Source organism: Nicotiana sylvestris, chromosome 4, assembly GCF_000393655.2.
Source record: "Nicotiana sylvestris chromosome 4, ASM39365v2, whole genome shotgun sequence".
Lineage (NCBI taxonomy): Eukaryota > Viridiplantae > Streptophyta > Magnoliopsida > Solanales > Solanaceae > Nicotiana > Nicotiana sylvestris.
Genome location: NC_091060.1, coordinates 84,419,796 through 84,437,805, shown reverse-complemented (window position 1 = coordinate 84,437,805; position 18,010 = coordinate 84,419,796). Strand labels below are relative to the sequence as shown.

At 39.6% G+C, this 18,010-nt stretch overlaps 33 non-coding genes and 2 pseudogenes across 33 annotated transcripts; all 35 read right to left on the bottom strand.

Moving 5' to 3' along the window:
• Positions 1-372: 372 nt before the first annotated feature.
• Positions 373-491, bottom strand: LOC138890711 (5S ribosomal RNA). Its single transcript, XR_011407114.1, has one exon. It is a non-coding gene; the product is annotated as a 5S ribosomal RNA (ribosomal RNA).
• A 541-nt stretch (positions 492-1,032) lies between these two features.
• LOC138890855 (5S ribosomal RNA) lies at positions 1,033-1,151 on the bottom strand (annotated as a pseudogene).
• Positions 1,152-1,691: 540 nt separating this feature from the next.
• LOC138890749 (5S ribosomal RNA) lies at positions 1,692-1,810 on the bottom strand. The gene has a single exon (XR_011407151.1). It is a non-coding gene; the product is annotated as a 5S ribosomal RNA (ribosomal RNA).
• A 540-nt stretch (positions 1,811-2,350) lies between these two features.
• Positions 2,351-2,469, bottom strand: LOC138890812 (5S ribosomal RNA). The gene has a single exon (XR_011407215.1). It is a non-coding gene; the product is annotated as a 5S ribosomal RNA (ribosomal RNA).
• A 542-nt stretch (positions 2,470-3,011) lies between these two features.
• LOC138890856 (5S ribosomal RNA) lies at positions 3,012-3,130 on the bottom strand (annotated as a pseudogene).
• A 540-nt stretch (positions 3,131-3,670) lies between these two features.
• On the bottom strand, positions 3,671-3,789 carry LOC138890765 (5S ribosomal RNA). Its single transcript, XR_011407167.1, has one exon. It is a non-coding gene; the product is annotated as a 5S ribosomal RNA (ribosomal RNA).
• A 542-nt stretch (positions 3,790-4,331) lies between these two features.
• On the bottom strand, positions 4,332-4,450 carry LOC138890829 (5S ribosomal RNA). Its single transcript, XR_011407232.1, has one exon. It is a non-coding gene; the product is annotated as a 5S ribosomal RNA (ribosomal RNA).
• Positions 4,451-4,993: 543 nt separating this feature from the next.
• LOC138890737 (5S ribosomal RNA) lies at positions 4,994-5,112 on the bottom strand. The gene has a single exon (XR_011407139.1). It is a non-coding gene; the product is annotated as a 5S ribosomal RNA (ribosomal RNA).
• A 541-nt stretch (positions 5,113-5,653) lies between these two features.
• LOC138890793 (5S ribosomal RNA) lies at positions 5,654-5,772 on the bottom strand. Its single transcript, XR_011407195.1, has one exon. It is a non-coding gene; the product is annotated as a 5S ribosomal RNA (ribosomal RNA).
• Positions 5,773-6,313: 541 nt separating this feature from the next.
• LOC138890766 (5S ribosomal RNA) lies at positions 6,314-6,432 on the bottom strand. Its single transcript, XR_011407168.1, has one exon. It is a non-coding gene; the product is annotated as a 5S ribosomal RNA (ribosomal RNA).
• A 401-nt stretch (positions 6,433-6,833) lies between these two features.
• LOC138890792 (5S ribosomal RNA) lies at positions 6,834-6,951 on the bottom strand. Its single transcript, XR_011407194.1, has one exon. It is a non-coding gene; the product is annotated as a 5S ribosomal RNA (ribosomal RNA).
• Positions 6,952-7,352: 401 nt separating this feature from the next.
• On the bottom strand, positions 7,353-7,470 carry LOC138890741 (5S ribosomal RNA). Its single transcript, XR_011407143.1, has one exon. It is a non-coding gene; the product is annotated as a 5S ribosomal RNA (ribosomal RNA).
• Positions 7,471-7,876: 406 nt separating this feature from the next.
• Positions 7,877-7,995, bottom strand: LOC138890714 (5S ribosomal RNA). The gene has a single exon (XR_011407117.1). It is a non-coding gene; the product is annotated as a 5S ribosomal RNA (ribosomal RNA).
• Positions 7,996-8,399: 404 nt separating this feature from the next.
• Positions 8,400-8,518, bottom strand: LOC138890689 (5S ribosomal RNA). The gene has a single exon (XR_011407091.1). It is a non-coding gene; the product is annotated as a 5S ribosomal RNA (ribosomal RNA).
• A 405-nt stretch (positions 8,519-8,923) lies between these two features.
• Positions 8,924-9,042, bottom strand: LOC138890754 (5S ribosomal RNA). Its single transcript, XR_011407156.1, has one exon. It is a non-coding gene; the product is annotated as a 5S ribosomal RNA (ribosomal RNA).
• Positions 9,043-9,445: 403 nt separating this feature from the next.
• On the bottom strand, positions 9,446-9,564 carry LOC138890761 (5S ribosomal RNA). Its single transcript, XR_011407163.1, has one exon. It is a non-coding gene; the product is annotated as a 5S ribosomal RNA (ribosomal RNA).
• A 404-nt stretch (positions 9,565-9,968) lies between these two features.
• LOC138890755 (5S ribosomal RNA) lies at positions 9,969-10,087 on the bottom strand. Its single transcript, XR_011407157.1, has one exon. It is a non-coding gene; the product is annotated as a 5S ribosomal RNA (ribosomal RNA).
• Positions 10,088-10,491: 404 nt separating this feature from the next.
• On the bottom strand, positions 10,492-10,610 carry LOC138890716 (5S ribosomal RNA). The gene has a single exon (XR_011407118.1). It is a non-coding gene; the product is annotated as a 5S ribosomal RNA (ribosomal RNA).
• A 312-nt stretch (positions 10,611-10,922) lies between these two features.
• On the bottom strand, positions 10,923-11,041 carry LOC138890646 (5S ribosomal RNA). The gene has a single exon (XR_011407047.1). It is a non-coding gene; the product is annotated as a 5S ribosomal RNA (ribosomal RNA).
• Positions 11,042-11,353: 312 nt separating this feature from the next.
• On the bottom strand, positions 11,354-11,472 carry LOC138890659 (5S ribosomal RNA). Its single transcript, XR_011407061.1, has one exon. It is a non-coding gene; the product is annotated as a 5S ribosomal RNA (ribosomal RNA).
• Positions 11,473-11,784: 312 nt separating this feature from the next.
• On the bottom strand, positions 11,785-11,903 carry LOC138890645 (5S ribosomal RNA). The gene has a single exon (XR_011407046.1). It is a non-coding gene; the product is annotated as a 5S ribosomal RNA (ribosomal RNA).
• A 312-nt stretch (positions 11,904-12,215) lies between these two features.
• On the bottom strand, positions 12,216-12,334 carry LOC138890680 (5S ribosomal RNA). Its single transcript, XR_011407082.1, has one exon. It is a non-coding gene; the product is annotated as a 5S ribosomal RNA (ribosomal RNA).
• A 312-nt stretch (positions 12,335-12,646) lies between these two features.
• Positions 12,647-12,765, bottom strand: LOC138890679 (5S ribosomal RNA). Its single transcript, XR_011407081.1, has one exon. It is a non-coding gene; the product is annotated as a 5S ribosomal RNA (ribosomal RNA).
• Positions 12,766-13,077: 312 nt separating this feature from the next.
• On the bottom strand, positions 13,078-13,196 carry LOC138890678 (5S ribosomal RNA). Its single transcript, XR_011407080.1, has one exon. It is a non-coding gene; the product is annotated as a 5S ribosomal RNA (ribosomal RNA).
• A 312-nt stretch (positions 13,197-13,508) lies between these two features.
• On the bottom strand, positions 13,509-13,627 carry LOC138890644 (5S ribosomal RNA). The gene has a single exon (XR_011407045.1). It is a non-coding gene; the product is annotated as a 5S ribosomal RNA (ribosomal RNA).
• Positions 13,628-13,939: 312 nt separating this feature from the next.
• Positions 13,940-14,058, bottom strand: LOC138890643 (5S ribosomal RNA). Its single transcript, XR_011407044.1, has one exon. It is a non-coding gene; the product is annotated as a 5S ribosomal RNA (ribosomal RNA).
• Positions 14,059-14,370: 312 nt separating this feature from the next.
• Positions 14,371-14,489, bottom strand: LOC138890642 (5S ribosomal RNA). Its single transcript, XR_011407043.1, has one exon. It is a non-coding gene; the product is annotated as a 5S ribosomal RNA (ribosomal RNA).
• A 312-nt stretch (positions 14,490-14,801) lies between these two features.
• LOC138890658 (5S ribosomal RNA) lies at positions 14,802-14,920 on the bottom strand. The gene has a single exon (XR_011407059.1). It is a non-coding gene; the product is annotated as a 5S ribosomal RNA (ribosomal RNA).
• Positions 14,921-15,232: 312 nt separating this feature from the next.
• Positions 15,233-15,351, bottom strand: LOC138890677 (5S ribosomal RNA). The gene has a single exon (XR_011407079.1). It is a non-coding gene; the product is annotated as a 5S ribosomal RNA (ribosomal RNA).
• Positions 15,352-15,663: 312 nt separating this feature from the next.
• Positions 15,664-15,782, bottom strand: LOC138890640 (5S ribosomal RNA). Its single transcript, XR_011407041.1, has one exon. It is a non-coding gene; the product is annotated as a 5S ribosomal RNA (ribosomal RNA).
• Positions 15,783-16,094: 312 nt separating this feature from the next.
• Positions 16,095-16,213, bottom strand: LOC138890657 (5S ribosomal RNA). Its single transcript, XR_011407058.1, has one exon. It is a non-coding gene; the product is annotated as a 5S ribosomal RNA (ribosomal RNA).
• A 312-nt stretch (positions 16,214-16,525) lies between these two features.
• LOC138890639 (5S ribosomal RNA) lies at positions 16,526-16,644 on the bottom strand. The gene has a single exon (XR_011407040.1). It is a non-coding gene; the product is annotated as a 5S ribosomal RNA (ribosomal RNA).
• Positions 16,645-16,956: 312 nt separating this feature from the next.
• LOC138890638 (5S ribosomal RNA) lies at positions 16,957-17,075 on the bottom strand. The gene has a single exon (XR_011407039.1). It is a non-coding gene; the product is annotated as a 5S ribosomal RNA (ribosomal RNA).
• A 312-nt stretch (positions 17,076-17,387) lies between these two features.
• LOC138890676 (5S ribosomal RNA) lies at positions 17,388-17,506 on the bottom strand. The gene has a single exon (XR_011407078.1). It is a non-coding gene; the product is annotated as a 5S ribosomal RNA (ribosomal RNA).
• Positions 17,507-17,818: 312 nt separating this feature from the next.
• On the bottom strand, positions 17,819-17,937 carry LOC138890675 (5S ribosomal RNA). Its single transcript, XR_011407077.1, has one exon. It is a non-coding gene; the product is annotated as a 5S ribosomal RNA (ribosomal RNA).
• Between the last annotated feature and the right edge of the window lie 73 nt (positions 17,938-18,010).

Below are 18,010 nucleotides of genomic sequence, written 5' to 3'. Positions count from 1 at the left end.
GCCGCGCTAGGCGATAATATCGCAATTAGAGGGTCCGCCATGCCTATTAAACAGGGCTGCACGGAACGACGACATCGCAACTCGACGTTTTACGGATGCCGCCTTCGAGGCCAAGGCATAGTGACATGTCAAGTTCAATGGTGCTAAGACCGTAAGGTCGTGGTTGATAATCGTAATTTTTTAAAAATTTTCTTTATTTCTTTATCAAATCATATTTGGCCTTTTTGATCTTTTCCATAATTATCCTCTTTAAAAAAAATTTATTATTCATTTAAAAAAGTATCGTTTACAATGTGTAAAAGTCATTTGTGAATTTGTTGGCTCTACCGCCGATATATTAAAAGAAGTAGGATACAAATTTTGCCAAAAAAAGGGATGCAACACGAGGACTTCCCAGGGGGTCACCCATCCCAGTACTACTCTCGCCCAAGCACGCTTCATTTCAGAGTTCTGATGGGATCCGTTACATTAGTGCTGGTATGATCGCATCCGACATTCCTTGCACTCTAAATTCTCTTATTACCTTTCCTCTTTCCGCTCTAGGTGCGAAAGTGTGAAGCCTTAAAACGGCATCACTTTATGCTCATTTATCCATTTTACGCGATTACTCTATTGATTTTATGTATTTTTCGCGGGCAAAAGCGTTGACCAATAACAACAAGCCGCGCTCGGCGATAATATCGCAATTAGTGGGCCCGCCATGCCTATTAAACTGGGCCGCATGGAACGACGACATTTCAACTCGACGTTTTACGGATGCCGCCTTCGAGGCCAAGGCGTAGTGACATGTCAAGTGCAACGGTGCTAAGCCCGTAAGGTCGTGGTTGATAATCGTAATTTTAAAATATTTTCTTTGTTTTTATTATCAAATCGTATTTGGCCTTTTTGATCTTTTCCTTAATTGTCCTCTTTAATTTTTTTATTATTCATGTGAAGAAATATCGTTTACAATGCGTAAAAGTCATTCATGAATTTATTGGCTCTACCGTCGATATACTAAAATACGTAGGATACAAATTTTGCGAAAAAAAAAGGATGCAACACGAGGACTTCCCAAGGGATCACCTATGCTAGTACTACTCTCACCCAAACCCACTTAACTTAGGAGTTCTGATGGGATCCGGTGCGTTAGTGCCTGTATGATCGCATCCGACATTCCTTGCACTCTAAATTTTCCTATTACCTTTTCTCCTGCCGCTCTAGGTACAAAAGTGCGAAGCCTTAAAACGGCATAACTTTACACTCATTTATCCGTTTTACGCGATTCCTCTTTTGATTTTATGTATTTTTTGCGGGCAAAACGTTTGACCAATAACAACAAGCCGCGCTCGGCGATAATATCGCAATTAGAGGGCCCGCGTGCCTATTAAACTGGGCTGCATGGAACGACGACATCGCAACTCGACGTTTTACGGATGCCGCCTTCAAGGTCAAGGCGTAGTGACATGTCAAGTTCAACGGTGCTAAGCCCATAAGGTCGTGGTTGGTAATCGTAATTTTTTAAATATTTTCTTTATTTCTTTATCAAATCATATTTGGCCTTTTTGATCTTTTCCATAATTATCCTCTTTAAATTTTTTTATTATTCATGTAAAAATGTATCGTTTACATAGTGTAAAAGTCATTTGTGAATTTATTGGCTCTACCGCCGATATATTAAAAGAAGTAGGATACAAATTTTGCCAAAAAAAGAGATGCAACTTGAGGACTTCCCAGGGGGTCACCCATCCTAGTACTACTCTCGCCCAAGCACGCTTCATTTCGGAGTTCTGATGGGATCCGTTACGTTAGTGCTGGTATGATCGCATCTGATATTCCTTGCAATCTCAATTCTCTTATTACCTTTCCTCCTTCCGCTCTAGGTGCGAAATTGTGAAGCCTTAAAACGGCATCACTTTATGCTCATTTATCTATTTTACGCGATTACTCATTTGATTTTATGTATTTTTCGCGGGCAAAGGCGTTGACCAATAACAACAAGCCGCGCTCGGCGATAATATCGAAATTAGAGGGCCGCCATGCCTATTAAAATGGGCCGCATGGAACGACGACATCGCAACTCGACGTTTTACGGATGCCTCCTTCGAGGCCAAGGCGTAGTGACATGTCAAGTGCAATGGTGCTAAGCCCGTAAGGTCGTGGTTGATAATCGTAATTTTAAAATATTTTCTTTATTTTTATTATCAAATCGTGTTTGGCCTTTTTGATCTTTTCCATAATTGTCCTCTTTAATTTTTTTTATTATTCATGTGAAAAAATATCGTTTACATAGCGTAAAAGTCACTTGTGAATTTATTGGCTCTACCGTCGAGATATTAAAAGAAGTAGGATACAAATTTTGCCAAAAAGAAGGATGCAACACGAGGACTTCCCAGGGGGTCACCCATTCAAGCACTACTCTCGCCCAAGCATGCTTCACTTCGGAGTTTTGAAGGGATCCGATGCGTTAGTGCTGGTATGATCGCATCCGACATTGGTTGCACTCTAAATTCTCTTATTACCTTTCCTCCTTCCGCTCTAGGTGCGAAATTGTGATTCCTTAAAATGGCATAACTTTACGCTCATTTGTCCGTTTTACGCGATTACTATTTTTATATTATGTATTTTTCGCGGGCAAAAGCGTTGACCAATAACAACAAGCCGCGCTCGCGATAATATCGCAATTAGAGGGCCTGCATGCCTATTAAACTAGGCCGCATGGAACGACGACATCGCAACTCGGCATTTTACAGATGCTGCCTTCGAGGCCAAGGCGTAGTGACATGTCAAGTTCAATGGTGCTAAGCTCGTAAGGTCGTGGTTGATAATCGTAATTTTTTAAATATTTTCTTTATTTTTATTATCAAATCGTATTTGGCCTTTTTGATCTTTTCCATAATTGTCCTCTTTAATTTTTTTTTATTATTCAAGTGAAGAAATATTGTTTACAATCCGTAAAAGTCATTCGTGAATTTATTGGCTCTACCGTTGATATACTAAAAGAAGTAGGATAGAAATTTTGCGAAAAATAAAAGATGCAGCACGAGGACTTCCCAAGGGATTACCTATGCTAGTACTACTCTCGCCCAAACACGCTTAACTTAGGAGTTCTGATGGGATCCGGTACGTTAGTGCCTGTATGATCGCATCCGACATTCCTTGCACTCTAAATTTTCCTATTACCTTTCCTCCTTCCGCTCCAGATCAAAAGTGTAAAGCCTTAAAACGGCATAACATTACACTCATTTATCCGTTTTACGCGATTCCTCTTTTGATTTTATGTACTTTTTGCGGGAAAAAGCTTTGGAAAATAACAACAAGCCGCGCTCGGCGATAATATCGCAACTAGAGGGCCCGTGTGCCTATTAAACTGGGCCGCATGGAATGACGACATCGCAACTCGACGGTTTAAGGATGCCGTCTTCAAGGTCAAGGTGTAGTGACATGTCAAGTTCAACGGTGCTAAGACCATAAGGTCGTGGTTGATAATCGTAATTTTTTAAATATTTTATTTATTTCTTTATCAAATCATATTTGGCCTTTTTGATCTTTTCCATAATTATCCTCTTTAAATTTTTATTATTATTCATGTAAAAAAGTATCGTTTACAATGTGTAAAAGTCATTTGTGAATTTGTTGGCTCTACCGCCGATATATTAAAAGAAGTAGTATACAAATTTTTCCAAAAAAAGAGATGCAACACGAGGACTTCCCAGGGGGTCACCCATCTTAGTACTATTCTCGCCCAAGCACGCTTCATTTCAAAGTTCTGATGGGATCCGTTACGTTAGTGCTGGTATGATCGCATCCGATATTCCTTGCACTCTAAATTCTCTTATTACCTTTCCTCCTTCCGCTCTATGTGCGAAAGTGTGAAGCCTTAAAACGGCATCACTTTATGCTCATTTATCCATTTTAAGCGATTACTCTTTTGATTTTATGTATTTTTCGCGGGCAAAAGCGTTGACCAATAACAAAAAGCCGCGCTCGGCGATAATATTGCTATTAGAGGGCCCGCCATTCCTATTAAACTGGTCCGCATGGAACGACGACATTACAACTCGACGTTTTACAGATGCCGCCTTCGAGGCCAAGGCGAAGTGACATGTCAAGTGCAACGGTGCTAAGCCCGTAAGGTCGTGGTTGATAATCGTAATTTTAAAATATTTTCTTTATTTTTATTATCAAATCATGTTTGGCCTTTTTTATCTTTTCCATAATTGTCCTCTTTAAATTTTTTTTATTATTCATGTGAAGAAATATCTTTTACAATGCGTAAACGTCATTCGTGAATTTATTGGCTCTACCACCGATATACTAAAAGAAGTAGGATACAAATTTTGCGAGAAAAAGGGATGCAACACGAGGACTTCCCAAGGGATCACCTATGTTAGTACTACTCTCGCCCAAACACGCTTAACTTAGGAGTTCTGATGGGATCCGGTGCGTTAGTGCCTGAATGATCGCATCCGACATTCCTTGCACTCTAAATTTTCCTATTACCTTTCCTCCTTCCGCTCTAAGTACAAAAGTGTGAAGCCTTAAAACGGCATAACTTTACTCACATTTATCCGTTTTACGCAATTCCTCTTTTGATTTTATGTATTTTTTGCGGGCAAAAGCTTTGACCAATAACGACAAGCCGTGCTCGGCGATAATATCGCAATTAGAGGGCCCGCGTGCCTATTAAACTGGGCGGCATTGAACGACGACATCGCAACTCGACGTTTTACGGATGCCGCCTTCAAGGTCAAGGCGTAGTGACATGTCTAGTTCAACGGTGCTAAGCCCGTAAGGCCGTGGTTGATAATCGTAATTTTTGAAATATTTTCTTTATTTCTTTATCAAATCATATTTGGCCTTTTTGATCTTTTCCATAATTATCCTCTTTAAATTTTTTTTATTGTTCATGTAAAAATGTGTCGTTTACAATGTGTAAAATTCATTTGTGAATTTATTGGCTCTACCACCGATATATTAATAGAAGTAGGATTCAAATATTGCCAAATAAAAAGAGATGCAACACGAGGACTTCCCAGAAGGTCACCCATCCTAGTACTACTCTCGCCCAAGCACGCTTCATTTCGGAGTTCTGATGGGATCTGTTACGTTAGTGCTGGTATGATCGCATCCGACATTCCTTGCAATCTCAATTCTCTTATTACCTTTCCTCCTTCCTCTATAGGTGTGAAAGTGTGAAGCCTTAAAACGGCATCACTTTATGCTCATTTATCCATTTTACGCGATTACTCATTTGATTTTATGTATTTTTCGCGGGCAAAGGCGTTGACCAATAACAACAAGCCGCGCTCGGCTATAATATCCAATTAGAGGGCCCGCCATGCCTATTAAACTGGCCGCATGGAACGACGACATCGCAACTCGACGATTTACGAATGCCGCCTTCGAGGCCAAGGCGTAGTGACATGTCAAGTGCAACGGTGCTAAGCCCGTAAGGTCGTGGTTGATAATCGTAATTTTAAAATATTTTATTTATTTTTATTATCAAATCGTGTTTGGCCTTTTTGATCTTTTCCATAATTGTCCTCTTTAATTTTTTTTTATTATTCATGTGAAAAAATATCGTTTACATAGCGTAAAAGTCACTTGTGAATTTATTGGCTCTACTGTCGATATACTAAAAGAAGTAGGATACAAATTTTGCGAAAAAAAAGGGATGCAACACGAGGACTTACCAAGGGGTCACCTATCCTAGTACTACTCTCGCCCAAACACGCTTAACTTAGGAGTTCTAATGGGATCCGGGGCGTTAGTGCTGGTATGATCGCATCCGACATTCCTTGCACTCTAAATTTTCTTATTACCTTTCCTCCTTCCGCTCTAGGTGCAAAAGTGTGAAGCCTTAAAATGGCATAACTTTACACTCATTTATCCGTTTTACGCGATTCCTCTTTTGATTTTATGTATTTTTTCCGGGCAAAAGCTTTGACCAATAACAACAAGCCGCGCTCGACGATAACATCCCAAATAGATGGCCCGCATGCCTATTAAACTGGGCCGCATGGAACGACGACGTCGCAACTCGACGTTTTACGGATGCCGCCTTCGTGGCCAAGGCGTAGTGAACTGTCAAGTTCAACGGTGCTAAGCCCGTAAGGTCGTGGTTGATAATCTTAATTTTTTAAATATTTTCTTTATATCTTTATCAAATCATATTTGGCCTTTCTGATCTTTTCCATAATTATCCTCTTTAAATTTTGTTTTATATTCATGTAAAAAAGTATCGTTTACAATGTGTAAAAGTCATTTGTGAAATTATTGGCTCTACCGTCGATATATTAAAAGAAGTTGGATACAAATTTTGCCAAAAAAAGAGATTCAACACGAGGACTTCCCAGGGGGTCACCAATCCTAGTACTACTCTCGCCCAAGCACGCTTAACTTCGGAGTTCTGATGGGATCCGGTGCGTTACTGCTGGTATGATCGCATCCGACATTCCTTGCACTCTAAATTTTCTTATTACCCTTCCTCCTTCCGCTCTAGGTGCGAAAGTGTGAAGCCTTAAAATGACATAACTTTACGCTCATTTATCCGTTTTACGCGATTTCTCTTTTGATTTTATGTATTTTCCATATGCCGCCTTCGAGACCAAGGCGTAGTGACATGTCAAGTGCAACGGTGCTAAGCCCGTAAGGTCATGGTTGATAATCGTAATTTTAAAATATTTTCTTTATTTTTATTATCAAATCGTATTTGGCCGGCGATCCTCTTTAATTTTTTTTATCATTCATGTAAAAAAAATATCGTTTACGATGTGTAAAAGTAATTTTTGAATTTATTGGCTTTAACGTCGATATATTAAAAGAAGTAGGATACAAATTTTGCCAAAAAAGGGATGCAACACGAGGACTTCCAAGGGGTCACCCATCCTAGTACTACTCTCACCCGAGCACGCTTAGCTTCGGAGTTCTGATGGGATTCGGTGCGTTAGTGTTGGTATGATCGCATCCGACATTCCTTGCACTCTAAATTGTCCTATTACCCTTCCTCCTTCCGCTCTAGGTGCGAAAGTGTGATGCCTTAAAATGACATAACTTTACGCTCATTTATCCGTTTTACGCGATTTCTCTTTTGATTTTATGTATTTTCCATATGCCGCCTTCGAGACCAAGGCGTAGTGACATGTCAAGTGCAACGGTGCTAAGCCCGTAAGGTCATGGTTGATAATCGTAATTTTAAAATATTTTCTTTATTTTTATTATCAAATCGTATTTGGCCGGCGATCCTCTTTAATTTTTTTTATCATTCATGTAAAAAAAATATCGTTTACGATGTGTAAAAGTAATTTTTGAATTTATTGGCTTTAACGTCGATATATTAAAAGAAGTAGGATACAAATTTTGCCAAAAAAGGGATGCAACACGAGGACTTCCAAGGGGTCACCCATCCTAGTACTACTCTCGCCCAAGCACGCTTGACTTCGGAGTTCTGATGGGATTCGGTGCGTTAGTGCTGGTATGATCGCATCCGACATTCCTTGCACTCTATATTTTCCTATTACCCTTCCTCCTTCCGCTCTAGGTGTGAAAGTGTGAAGCCTTAAAACGACATAACTTTACGTTCATTTATCCGTTTTACGCGATTCCTCCTTTGATTTTATGTATTTTTACGGATGCCGCCTTCGAGACCAAGGCGTAGTGACATGTCAAGTGCAACGGTGCTAAGCCCGTAAGGTCGTGGTTGATAATCATAATATTTAAATATTTTCTTTATTTTTATTATCAAATCTTATTTTGCCGGCGATCCTCTTTAATTTTTTTTTTATCATTCATGTAAATAAAAATATCGTTTACACTGCGTAAAAGTCATTTGTGAATTTATTGGCTCTACCGTCGATATATTAAAAGAAGTAGGATAAAATTTTGCCAAAAAAAAGGGATGCAACACGAGGACTTCCCAGGGGGTCACCAATCCTAGTACTACTCTCGCCCAAGCACGCTTAAATTCGGAGTTCTGATGGGATCCGGTGCGTTAGTGCTGGTATGATCGCATCCGACATTCCTTGCACTCTAAATTTTCTTATTACCCTTCCTCCTTCCGCTCTAGGTGCGAAAGTGTGAAGCCTTAAAACGACATAACTTTACGCTCATTTATCCGTTTTACGCGATTACTCTTTTGATTTTATGTATTTTTCCGTATGCCGCCTTCGAGACCAAGGCGTAGTAACATGTCAAGTGCAATAGTGCTAAGCCCGTAAGGTCGTGGTTGATAATCGTAATTTTTAAATATTTTCTTTATTTTTATTATCAAATCGTATTTGGCCGACGATCCTCTTTAATTTTTTTTTATCATTCATGTAAAAAAAATATCGTTTACAATGCGTAAAAGTCATTTGTGAATTTATTGGCTCTACCGTCGATATGTTAAATGAAGTAGGATACAAATTTTGCCAAAAAAAGGGATGCAACACGAGGACTTCCCAAGGGGTCACCCATCCTAGTACTACTCTCGCCCAAGCACTCTTAACTTCGGAGTTCTGATGGGATCCAATGCGTTAGTGCTGGTATGATCGCATCCGACATTCCTTGCACTCTAAATTTTCTTATTACCCTTCTTCCTTCCGCACTAGGTGCGAAAGTGTGAAGCCTTAAGACGACATAACCTTTTGCTCATTTATCCGTTTTACGCGATTCCTCTTTTGATTTTATGTAGTTTTACGGATGCCGCCTTCGAGACCAAGGCGTAGTGACATGTCAAGTTCAACGGTGATAAGCCCGTAAGGTCGTGGTTGATAATCGTAATTTTTAAATATTTTCTTTATTTTTATTATCAAATCGTATTTGGCCGGCGATCCTCTTTAATTTTTTTTTTATCATTCATGTAAAAAAGAATATCGTTTACAATGCGTAAAAGTCATTTTGAATTTATTGTCTTTACCGTCGATATATTAAAAGAAGTAGGATACAAATTTTGCCAAAAAAATGGATGCAACACGAGGACTTCCAAGGGGGTCATCCATCCTAGTACTACTCTCGCCCAAGCACGCTTGACTTCGGAATTCTGATTGGATCCGGTGCGTTAGTGCTGGTATGATCGCATCCGACATTCCTTGCACTCTAAATTTTCTTATTACCCTTCCTCCTTCCGCTCTAGGTGCGAAAGTGTGAAGCCTTAAAACGACATAACTTTACGCTCATTTATCCGCTTTACGCGATTCCTCTTTTGATTTTATGTATTTTTACGGATGCCGCCTTCGAGACCAAGGCGTAGTGACATGTCAAGTGCAACGGTGCTAAGCCCATAAGGTCGTGGTTGATAATCTTAATTTTTAAATATTTTCTTTATATTTATTATCAAATCGTATTTGGCCGGCGATCCTCTTTAATTTTTTTTTTATCATTCATGTAAAAAAATATCGTTTACAATGCATAAAAGTCATTTTGAATTTATTGGCTTTACCGTCGATATATTAAAAGAAGTAGGATACAAATTTTGCCAAAAAAATGGCTGCAACACGAGGACTTCCAAGGGGGTCATCCATCCTAGTACTAATCTCGCCCAAGCACGCTTGACTTCGGAGTTCTGATTGGATCCGGTGCGTTAGTGCTGGTATGATCGCATCCGACATTCCTTTCACTCTAAATTTTCTTATTACCCTTCCTCCTTCTGCTCTAGGTGTGAAAGTGTGAAGCCTTAAAACGACATAACTTTACGCTCATTTATCCGCTTTACGCGATTCCTCTTTTGATTTTATGTATTTTTACGGATGCCGCCTTCGAGACCAAGGCGTAGTGACATGTCAAGTGCAACGGTGCTAAGCTCGTAAGGTCGTGGTTGATAATCTTAATTTTTAAATATTTTCTTTATTTTTATTATCAAATCGTATTTGGCCGGCGATCCTCTTTAATTTTTTTTTATCATTCATGTAAAAAAAAATATCGTTTACAATGCGTTAAAGTCATTTTGAATTTATTGGCTTTACCGTCGATATATTAAAAGAAGTAGGATACAAATTTTGCCAAAAAAATGGATGCAACACGAGGACTTCCAAGGGGGTCACCCATCCTAGTACTACTCTCGCCCAAGCACGCTTGACTTCGGAGTTCTGATTGGATCCGGTGCGTTAATGTTGGTATGATCGCATCCGACATTCCTTTCACTCTAAATTTTCTTATTACCCTTCCTCCTTCCGCTCTAGGTGTGAAAGTGTAAAGCCTTAAAACGACATAACTTTACGTTCATTTATCCGTTTTACGGGATTCCTCTTTTGATTTTATGTATTTTTACGGATGCCGCCTTCGAGACCAAGGCGTAGTGACATGTCAAGTGCAACGGTGCTAAGCCCGTAAGGTCGTGGTTGATAATCGTAATTTTTAAATATTTTCTTTATTTTTATTATCAAATCGTATTTGGCCGGCGATCCTCTGTAATTTTTTTTTATCATTCATGTAAAAACAAATATCGTTTACAATGCGTAAAAGTCATTTTGAATTTATTGGCTTTACCTTCGATATATTAAAAGAAGTAAGATACAAATTTTGCCAAAAAAATGGATGCAACACGAGGACTTCCAAGGGGGTCACCCATCCTAGTACTACTCTCGCCCAAGCACGCTTGACTTCGGAGTTCTGATTGGATCCGGTGCGTTAGTGCTGGTATGATCGCATCCGACATTCCTTGCACTCTAAATTTTCTTATTACCCTTCCTCCTTCCGCTCTAGGTGCGAAAGTGTGAAGCCTTAAAACGACATAACTTTACGCTCATTTATCCGTTTTACGCGATTCCTCTTTTGATTTTATGTATTTTTACGGATGCCGCCTTCGAAACCAAGACGTAGTGACATGTCAAGATCCTCTTTAATTTTTTTTTATCATTCATGTAAAAAAAATATCGTTTACACTGCGTAAAAGTCATTTGTGATTTTATTGGATCTACCATCGATATATTAAAAGAAGTAGGATACAAATTTTGCCAAAAAAAAGGATGCAACACGAGGACTTCCCAGGGGGTCACCCATCCTAGTACTACTCTCGCCCAAGCACGCTTAACTTCGGAGTTCTGATGGGATCCGGTGCGTTAGTGCTGGTATGATCGCATCCAACATTCCTTGCACTCTAAATTTTCTTATTACCCTTCCTCCTTCCGCTCTAGGTGCGAAAGTGTGAAGCCTTAAAACGACATAACTTTACGCTCATTTATCCGTTTTACGCGATTCCTCTTTTGATTTTATGTATTTTTACGGATGCCGCCTTCGAAACCAAGACGTAGTGACATGTCAAGATCCTCTTTAATTTTTTTTTATCATTCATGTAAAAAAAATATCGTTTACACTGCGTAAAAGTCATTTGTGATTTTATTGGATCTACCATCGATATATTAAAAGAAGTAGGATACAAATTTTGCCAAAAAAAAGGATGCAACACGAGGACTTCCCAGGGGGTCACCCATCCTAGTACTACTCTCGCCCAAGCACGCTTAGCTTCGGAGTTCTGATGGGATCCGGTGCGTTAGTGCTGGTATGATCGCATCCAACATTCCTTGCACTCTAAATTTTCTTATTACCCTTCCTCCTTCCGCTCTAGGTGCGAAAGTGTGAAGCCTTAAAACGACATAACTTTACGCTCATTTATCCGTTTTACGCGATTCCTCTTTTGATTTTATGTATTTTTACGGATGCCGCCTTCGAAACCAAGACGTAGTGACATGTCAAGATCCTCTTTAATTTTTTTTTATCATTCATGTAAAAAAAATATCGTTTACACTGCGTAAAAGTCATTTGTGATTTTATTGGATCTACCATCGATATATTAAAAGAAGTAGGATACAAATTTTGCCAAAAAAAAGGATGCAACACGAGGACTTCCCAGGGGGTCACCCATCCTAGTACTACTCTCGCCCAAGCACGCTTAACTTCGGAGTTCTGATGGGATCCGGTGCGTTAGTGCTGGTATGATCGCATCCAACATTCCTTGCACTCTAAATTTTCTTATTACCCTTCCTCCTTCCGCTCTAGGTGCGAAAGTGTGAAGCCTTAAAACGACATAACTTTACGCTCATTTATCCGTTTTACGCGATTCCTCTTTTGATTTTATGTATTTTTACGGATGCCGCCTTCGAAACCAAGACGTAGTGACATGTCAAGATCCTCTTTAATTTTTTTTTATCATTCATGTAAAAAAAATATCGTTTACACTGCGTAAAAGTCATTTGTGATTTTATTGGATCTACCATCGATATATTAAAAGAAGTAGGATACAAATTTTGCCAAAAAAAAGGATGCAACACGAGGACTTCCCAGGGGGTCACCCATCCTAGTACTACTCTCGCCCAAGCACGCTTGACTTCGGAGTTCTGATGGGATCCGGTGCGTTAGTGCTGGTATGATCGCATCCAACATTCCTTGCACTCTAAATTTTCTTATTACCCTTCCTCCTTCCGCTCTAGGTGCGAAAGTGTGAAGCCTTAAAACGACATAACTTTACGCTCATTTATCCGTTTTACGCGATTCCTCTTTTGATTTTATGTATTTTTACGGATGCCGCCTTCGAAACCAAGACGTAGTGACATGTCAAGATCCTCTTTAATTTTTTTTTATCATTCATGTAAAAAAAATATCGTTTACACTGCGTAAAAGTCATTTGTGATTTTATTGGATCTACCATCGATATATTAAAAGAAGTAGGATACAAATTTTGCCAAAAAAAAGGATGCAACACGAGGACTTCCCAGGGGGTCACCCATCCTAGTACTACTCTCGCCCAAGCACGCTTGACTTCGGAGTTCTGATGGGATCCGGTGCGTTAGTGCTGGTATGATCGCATCCAACATTCCTTGCACTCTAAATTTTCTTATTACCCTTCCTCCTTCCGCTCTAGGTGCGAAAGTGTGAAGCCTTAAAACGACATAACTTTACGCTCATTTATCCGTTTTACGCGATTCCTCTTTTGATTTTATGTATTTTTACGGATGCCGCCTTCGAAACCAAGACGTAGTGACATGTCAAGATCCTCTTTAATTTTTTTTTATCATTCATGTAAAAAAAATATCGTTTACACTGCGTAAAAGTCATTTGTGATTTTATTGGATCTACCATCGATATATTAAAAGAAGTAGGATACAAATTTTGCCAAAAAAAAGGATGCAACACGAGGACTTCCCAGGGGGTCACCCATCCTAGTACTACTCTCGCCCAAGCACGCTTGACTTCGGAGTTCTGATGGGATCCGGTGCGTTAGTGCTGGTATGATCGCATCCAACATTCCTTGCACTCTAAATTTTCTTATTACCCTTCCTCCTTCCGCTCTAGGTGCGAAAGTGTGAAGCCTTAAAACGACATAACTTTACGCTCATTTATCCGTTTTACGCGATTCCTCTTTTGATTTTATGTATTTTTACGGATGCCGCCTTCGAAACCAAGACGTAGTGACATGTCAAGATCCTCTTTAATTTTTTTTTATCATTCATGTAAAAAAAATATCGTTTACACTGCGTAAAAGTCATTTGTGATTTTATTGGATCTACCATCGATATATTAAAAGAAGTAGGATACAAATTTTGCCAAAAAAAAGGATGCAACACGAGGACTTCCCAGGGGGTCACCCATCCTAGTACTACTCTCGCCCAAGCACGCTTAACTTCGGAGTTCTGATGGGATCCGGTGCGTTAGTGCTGGTATGATCGCATCCAACATTCCTTGCACTCTAAATTTTCTTATTACCCTTCCTCCTTCCGCTCTAGGTGCGAAAGTGTGAAGCCTTAAAACGACATAACTTTACGCTCATTTATCCGTTTTACGCGATTCCTCTTTTGATTTTATGTATTTTTACGGATGCCGCCTTCGAAACCAAGACGTAGTGACATGTCAAGATCCTCTTTAATTTTTTTTTATCATTCATGTAAAAAAAATATCGTTTACACTGCGTAAAAGTCATTTGTGATTTTATTGGATCTACCATCGATATATTAAAAGAAGTAGGATACAAATTTTGCCAAAAAAAAGGATGCAACACGAGGACTTCCCAGGGGGTCACCCATCCTAGTACTACTCTCGCCCAAGCACGCTTAACTTCGGAGTTCTGATGGGATCCGGTGCGTTAGTGCTGGTATGATCGCATCCAACATTCCTTGCACTCTAAATTTTCTTATTACCCTTCCTCCTTCCGCTCTAGGTGCGAAAGTGTGAAGCCTTAAAACGACATAACTTTACGCTCATTTATCCGTTTTACGCGATTCCTCTTTTGATTTTATGTATTTTTACGGATGCCGCCTTCGAAACCAAGACGTAGTGACATGTCAAGATCCTCTTTAATTTTTTTTTATCATTCATGTAAAAAAAATATCGTTTACACTGCGTAAAAGTCATTTGTGATTTTATTGGATCTACCATCGATATATTAAAAGAAGTAGGATACAAATTTTGCCAAAAAAAAGGATGCAACACGAGGACTTCCCAGGGGGTCACCCATCCTAGTACTACTCTCGCCCAAGCACGCTTAACTTCGGAGTTCTGATGGGATCCGGTGCGTTAGTGCTGGTATGATCGCATCCAACATTCCTTGCACTCTAAATTTTCTTATTACCCTTCCTCCTTCCGCTCTAGGTGCGAAAGTGTGAAGCCTTAAAACGACATAACTTTACGCTCATTTATCCGTTTTACGCGATTCCTCTTTTGATTTTATGTATTTTTACGGATGCCGCCTTCGAAACCAAGACGTAGTGACATGTCAAGATCCTCTTTAATTTTTTTTTATCATTCATGTAAAAAAAATATCGTTTACACTGCGTAAAAGTCATTTGTGATTTTATTGGATCTACCATCGATATATTAAAAGAAGTAGGATACAAATTTTGCCAAAAAAAAGGATGCAACACGAGGACTTCCCAGGGGGTCACCCATCCTAGTACTACTCTCGCCCAAGCACGCTTAGCTTCGGAGTTCTGATGGGATCCGGTGCGTTAGTGCTGGTATGATCGCATCCAACATTCCTTGCACTCTAAATTTTCTTATTACCCTTCCTCCTTCCGCTCTAGGTGCGAAAGTGTGAAGCCTTAAAACGACATAACTTTACGCTCATTTATCCGTTTTACGCGATTCCTCTTTTGATTTTATGTATTTTTACGGATGCCGCCTTCGAAACCAAGACGTAGTGACATGTCAAGATCCTCTTTAATTTTTTTTTATCATTCATGTAAAAAAAATATCGTTTACACTGCGTAAAAGTCATTTGTGATTTTATTGGATCTACCATCGATATATTAAAAGAAGTAGGATACAAATTTTGCCAAAAAAAAGGATGCAACACGAGGACTTCCCAGGGGGTCACCCATCCTAGTACTACTCTCGCCCAAGCACGCTTGACTTCGGAGTTCTGATGGGATCCGGTGCGTTAGTGCTGGTATGATCGCATCCAACATTCCTTGCACTCTAAATTTTCTTATTACCCTTCCTCCTTCCGCTCTAGGTGCGAAAGTGTGAAGCCTTAAAACGACATAACTTTACGCTCATTTATCCGTTTTACGCGATTCCTCTTTTGATTTTATGTATTTTTACGGATGCCGCCTTCGAAACCAAGACGTAGTGACATGTCAAGATCCTCTTTAATTTTTTTTTATCATTCATGTAAAAAAAATATCGTTTACACTGCGTAAAAGTCATTTGTGATTTTATTGGATCTACCATCGATATATTAAAAGAAGTAGGATACAAATTTTGCCAAAAAAAAGGATGCAACACGAGGACTTCCCAGGGGGTCACCCATCCTAGTACTACTCTCGCCCAAGCACGCTTAACTTCGGAGTTCTGATGGGATCCGGTGCGTTAGTGCTGGTATGATCGCATCCAACATTCCTTGCACTCTAAATTTTCTTATTACCCTTCCTCCTTCCGCTCTAGGTGCGAAAGTGTGAAGCCTTAAAACGACATAACTTTACGCTCATTTATCCGTTTTACGCGATTCCTCTTTTGATTTTATGTATTTTTACGGATGCCGCCTTCGAAACCAAGACGTAGTGACATGTCAAGATCCTCTTTAATTTTTTTTTATCATTCATGTAAAAAAAATATCGTTTACACTGCGTAAAAGTCATTTGTGATTTTATTGGATCTACCATCGATATATTAAAAGAAGTAGGATACAAATTTTGCCAAAAAAAAGGATGCAACACGAGGACTTCCCAGGGGGTCACCCATCCTAGTACTACTCTCGCCCAAGCACGCTTAGCTTCGGAGTTCTGATGGGATCCGGTGCGTTAGTGCTGGTATGATCGCATCCAACATTCCTTGCACTCTAAATTTTCTTATTACCCTTCCTCCTTCCGCTCTAGGTGCGAAAGTGTGAAGCCTTAAAACGACATAACTTTACGCTCATTTATCCGTTTTACGCGATTCCTCTTTTGATTTTATGTATTTTTACGGATGCCGCCTTCGAAACCAAGACGTAGTGACATGTCAAGATCCTCTTTAATTTTTTTTTATCATTCATGTAAAAAAAATATCGTTTACACTGCGTAAAAGTCATTTGTGATTTTATTGGATCTACCATCGATATATTAAAAGAAGTAGGATACAAATTTTGCCAAAAAAAAGGATGCAACACGAGGACTTCCCAGGGGGTCACCCATCCTAGTACTACTCTCGCCCAAGCACGCTTAACTTCGGAGTTCTGATGGGATCCGGTGCGTTAGTGCTGGTATGATCGCATCCAACATTCCTTGCACTCTAAATTTTCTTATTACCCTTCCTCCTTCCGCTCTAGGTGCGAAAGTGTGAAGCCTTAAAACGACATAACTTTACGCTCATTTATCCGTTTTACGCGATTCCTCTTTTGATTTTATGTATTTTTACGGATGCCGCCTTCGAAACCAAGACGTAGTGACATGTCAAGATCCTCTTTAATTTTTTTTTATCATTCATGTAAAAAAAATATCGTTTACACTGCGTAAAAGTCATTTGTGATTTTATTGGATCTACCATCGATATATTAAAAGAAGTAGGATACAAATTTTGCCAAAAAAAAGGATGCAACACGAGGACTTCCCAGGGGGTCACCCATCCTAGTACTACTCTCGCCCAAGCACGCTTAACTTCGGAGTTCTGATGGGATCCGGTGCGTTAGTGCTGGTATGATCGCATCCAACATTCCTTGCACTCTAAATTTTCTTATTACCCTTCCTCCTTCCGCTCTAGGTGCGAAAGTGTGAAGCCTTAAAACGACATAACTTTACGCTCATTTATCCGTTTTACGCGATTCCTCTTTTGATTTTATGTATTTTTACGGATGCCGCCTTCGAAACCAAGACGTAGTGACATGTCAAGATCCTCTTTAATTTTTTTTTATCATTCATGTAAAAAAAATATCGTTTACACTGCGTAAAAGTCATTTGTGATTTTATTGGATCTACCATCGATATATTAAAAGAAGTAGGATACAAATTTTGCCAAAAAAAAGGATGCAACACGAGGACTTCCCAGGGGGTCACCCATCCTAGTACTACTCTCGCCCAAGCACGCTTGACTTCGGAGTTCTGATGGGATCCGGTGCGTTAGTGCTGGTATGATCGCATCCAACATTCCTTGCACTCTAAATTTTCTTATTACCCTTCCTCCTTCCGCTCTAGGTGCGAAAGTGTGAAGCCTTAAAACGACATAACTTTACGCTCATTTATCCGTTTTACGCGATTCCTCTTTTGATTTTATGTATTTTTACGGATGCCGCCTTCGAAACCAAGACGTAGTGACATGTCAAGATCCTCTTTAATTTTTTTTTATCATTCATGTAAAAAAAATATCGTTTACACTGCGTAAAAGTCATTTGTGATTTTATTGGATCTACCATCGATATATTAAAAGAAGTAGGATACAAATTTTGCCAAAAAAAAGGATGCAACACGAGGACTTCCCAGGGGGTCACCCATCCTAGTACTACTCTCGCCCAAGCACGCTTGACTTCGGAGTTCTGATGGGATCCGGTGCGTTAGTGCTGGTATGATCGCATCCAACATTCCTTGCACTCTAAATTTTCTTATTACCCTTCCTCCTTCCGCTCTAGGTGCGAAAGTGTGAAGCCTTA